Source organism: Octopus bimaculoides, chromosome 23, assembly GCF_046866305.1.
Source record: "Octopus bimaculoides isolate indiv1 chromosome 23, ASM4686630v1, whole genome shotgun sequence".
Taxonomy (NCBI): domain Eukaryota; kingdom Metazoa; phylum Mollusca; class Cephalopoda; order Octopoda; family Octopodidae; genus Octopus; species Octopus bimaculoides.
Window position 1 is genome coordinate 10,146,164 of NC_142950.1, and position 5,186 is coordinate 10,151,349.

Genomic DNA, 5,186 nt, shown 5'->3' on the forward strand with positions numbered 1-5,186 from the left:
AACACTCAATAACACTCAAACTATACGGGAAATATGTGGATGACATTAACATCGTAGTCAAAACACCATCAAACATTCAGACTGAAGAGAACGAGAAGATCGTGATGGAAAACATCCAGAATATAGCTAATACAATACACCAGAGCATCAAAGTAACAATAGATTACCCAACAAGACACCTAAACATGAGACTCCCAGTACTTGACACAGAACTTTGGCTAGAAACAATTAATGACAAAGTTCAAATCCTCCACTCACATTATATGAAACCTATATCTTCAAAGTATGTTATCCATAAGAATTCGGCTCTATCACACAGTGTGAAAATCAATATATTAGTAGCCGATTTGGTTAGAATAATGAAAAACATATCCCCCCTGTGCGGTCCATGGGAGGGGCAAAAACATATTCAAGACTTCATGCATCGCATGCAATTTTCGGGATACAGCCAGAAAGATAGAATCCGGGTATACAGAGGAGCTAACAAGAAATTTGAGGAGATTGTTGTCAAAGATACAAATGGAACACAACCTAGATACCGTAACAAACAGTGGAATAGACTACAAAGGATTAGTAACAAAACAAACAAAAAGACCACGTGGTACAATACCGACAAGTTCCAGGGAGTAATGTTTGTGGACGCCACGCCACACGGAGAACTGGCCCGCAGATTTCGAAAAATCCTCAAAAGTACCAAGTTGAGGATAAATGTTATAGAAAAACCAGGGAGATCAATTAGATCAATAATATGTAAAACATATCCCTTCAGAAGAACAAGGTGTGTTGAGGAGAGTTGCATTGTGTGCAAAAATAGTCCTGGTGCCAACTGCAAAGCCAGAAATGTAGTCTACAAAATAAGCTGTATGGATGGTGAGTGTAAAAACAGAAACACCACATACATAGGTAAGACGGCAAGAAGTTTGGCTGAGCGTGTAAACGAACATTGGAGGGACTATAATAATCAAAAACAAACCTCGGTGCTCTACCAGCATGCCAAAGAACAACATGGTGGTGTACTGGACAGAATTAACATAGAAATCCTGTCTAGACACCCCGGTGACGCATCTTTGCGACAAATACAGGAGTCGGTCCTCATAACTGAAACGCAACCAATTTTAAACACCAAATACACGTAGATGAGGGCCTTACAATTGCCCGTGGTTGCATGTGTTGTTCACACATATGATGCGGAATATGAACGTAAATAAATTAATTAAAAAGTCTCTATCTGATCTGATATAAACGAAATTGTTACAAACACACATATGGACGCACATACTTACATATAAGCACGAACACATAAGTGCGTGCACACATATGAGCGTGCACACATACGAGCTTGCACACACTCACATGCTCATACCAAACAGTTTCGAAACAACGCCAAAACAACGCCAGATCATATATTCAAAATAAATGGAAGTGGAGAGACAAGTTACTGAAGAGATTGCAAGAGTGCAATGAAATAATTTAACAAAAAACTATATAAATTAATAAAGGACTGAACCAGTGCGTGTGTTTATTACCGGCATAATGCCTCTCCCAAGGTTTAATTGTATTTCTTTCAACACACGTATCCACATCAAGAATCTTGCACACGAAATACACATACGAAATATATATATCCTGTTTAGGCCATATTATTAGCATTATCATGCTATTGAGAATTTAAAATCACTTCTCATATATAAGTATATATATATATATATATATATATATATATATATATATATATATATATATATATATATATATATATTTATATATATATATATATATATATATATATATATATGTATATATATATATGTATATATATATATATGTATATATATATATATGTATATATATATATATATATATATATATATATATATATATATATATATATATATATATATATATATATATATATATATATATATATATACATATACATATATATATATATATATATATATATATATATATATAATATAAAGGATTGTGGGTAAGGCCAAAACAATGCTGGCAACAATCGTCAATTTCCAGGGAGAAAGAGCCTTATATATGTATATTGTGGAGTTGAACTCCTCCTTCCCCTTCCTCTTCCCCTTCCTCTCCATCTCTTGCTCTTCATCTTCTCCTCTTCGCTTCATCCTCCCTTCCCCACCTGTCAGTCTCCCTTCTCCCCCTCCCCTCCCTTCCACCTCTTCCTTGCTCTTCTCTCGAGCCAATCAAGGGAGACAGTCTGCCCCTTTACACGGTCGCATAATCTGGTAAAAGTAGTGGCCAGGTCTCCCTCCAAATCTCCGTCTTACAAGTTTTGGGAACAAAAACAAAAAAAAATCATACTAGATTGAAATCACGTGATCTTTAGTTGAAATCACGCCATCATGGGTAAGCCCAGAGGTTTGAGAACTGCACGAAAGCTAAAGTGTCATCGCCGTAAAAAGAGCTGGCACGATAATAACTACAAAAAGACAAATTTGGATACCAGATACAAAGCCAATCCTTTTGGCGGTTCTTCCCATGCTAAGGGAATCGTTTTAGGAAAAGTTGTTGAAGCCAAACAGCCTTCCTTCGTTTCAGCCAGCACAAAACAGAAGTTAATGTAAGTATGCTGTTCCTACCTTCGTTTCAGCCATCGCTGAAATATATATATATATATATATATATATATATATATATATATATATGCAATTAAACCTTGGGAGAGGCATTATGCCGGTAATAAACACACGCACTCCTTTATTAATTTATATAGTTTTTTGTTAAATTATTTCATTACATTCTTGCAATCTCTTCAGTAACTTGTCTCTCCACTTCCATTTATTTTGAATGTATGATTTGACGTTGTTTTGAAACTGTTCGGTATGAGCACGTGAGTGTGTGCAAGCTCGTATGTGTTCACGCTCATATGTGCGCACGCACTTATGTGTTCGTGCTTATATGTAAGTATGTGCGTCCATATGTACTTGTAACAATTTCGTTTATATCAGATCAGATAGAGACTCTGGACTTCTTTCTTCCTTTGGTATTAGCATGTGAGTGTAGAGACTTTGGACTTCTTTCTTCCTTCGGTATGAGCATGTGAGTGTGACACACTCACATGCTCATACCAAAAGAAGAAAGAAGTCCAAAGTCTCTATCTGATCTGATATAAACGAAATTGTTACAAACACACATATGGACGCACATACTTACATATAAGCACGAACGCATAAGTGCGTGCACACATATGAGCGTGCACACATAAGAGCTTGCACACACTCACATGCTCATACCGAACAGTTTCAAAACAACGTCAAATCATACATTCAAAATAAATGGAAGTGGAGAGACAAGTTACTGAAGAGATTGCAAGAGTGCAATGAAATAATTTAACAAAAAACTATATAAATTAATAAAGGACTGAACCAGTGCGTGTGTTTATTACGGGCATAATGCCTCTCCCAAGGTTTAATTGTATTTCTTTCAACACACGTATCCACATCAAGAATCTTGCACACGAAATACACATACGAAATAAAACATACGAAATATATATATATATATATATATATATATATATATATATATATATATATATATATATATATATATATATATATATATATATATATATATATATATACGACGGGCTTCTTTCAGTTTACGTCTACCAAATCCACTCACAAGGCCTTGGTCAGCCCGAGGCCATAATAGGAGACATTTACCCAAGGTGCCACTCAGTGAAACTGACCCCGGAAACGTGGTTGGATAGCAAAATTCTCACCATGCAGTCACGCCTGCGCCTATATAGCTCTTGGTGGGGTCCATATAAGATTTTGTTTTTAAAATTGGTGTACAATAAATAGTTTATGCAGTAATAACTCACTTTACGAGGACCCGCTTTAAGGACCCTGGGTTTACGAGTTTTATTTTAAAATAGATATAAAAAGGTTAAACAGCAACTCTGTGCCTGTGTGGGGGGTAACATCACAACATGTGGTAACTCTGGTTTTGATGCGTCTACACAACGGCGGGGTAAAATGAGGACATAAAGTTTCATTGCTATTATGGGAAATTATTGCTCTGCTTTACGAGTTTTCGCTTTATGAGCAATTTCCAGGAACAAATTAACATGTATATCGAGGTATTATTGTACTTCTACAAAACAGAAAATATTCAATTTTTTTTCTAGTCCTAAGAGTAGCTGCATGGTAAGACATTTGTTTCCCAACCACATTGTTCTCGGTTCAGTCCCACTGCGTGGCACATTGGGCAAGTGTTTTCTACAATAGGACCGGGCTGACCAAAGCCTTTTGAATGAGCTGCCATGATTGATCGCTAGCTCCAAAAGCTTTTTTTATTTCCTCTGTTTCTTTCTGTTGAAGAGCGTAGGCTTGAAACGTAAAAGAATTTCTCACCTTCCCGAGCGTTAAACTAATACACCTGTTTGTTGTTTACACACTCGTCTTTGTCATTTGTCTTTCTGTAAATTACATATATATATATATATATATATATATATCTGAAAAAATATGTGACACTTATTCAGTAGCCATGATAAAACTCCGAGTTTCGGATGCCAGGGTGGGGGGTGGGGGGTCCACTCCAAAATCTCTTCAGTTATCCAGCGACTGGAAGTTCCTTTTTTTTTTAAAGGATTTTTTTTTCAAAGGAACTTCCAGTCGCTGGATAACTGAAGAGATGTTGGAGTGGACCCCCCATCCTGGTATCCGAAACTCGGAGTTTTATCATGGCTACTGAATAAGTGTCACATATTTTTCAGATAAATTCCTCTATTTGCATAATATCGAGGTCTCTTTCTTTCTTTTGTTGTCATTCCTGTCAAATATATATATATATATATATATATATATATATATATATATAAATTCAAAAAGGGATAAAACTCTTTTACAGGAATTTTATCAAGAAGCCAGTGTGTAAAAAAATTCGTAAGGGAATTTCTATTCCCAAGAATATAATTATTCGTTTATATTTATATAAAGGGCATTATTACAGAAAAATAACAACGCCACACAGTGGCTGATGAACGAAATCTAGATTCATTCTAGTAATCGCGAAATCGGTCGATACACAGTTAAGTTTATTTAAAAGAAAGTAGGTAGACTTCTGTTGGTTGTTTTTCCTCGCATTAGGTACTAAATGTGGTTATTTTGAGAAGTCCACTGTGTGGCGTTGTTATTTTTCTGTAA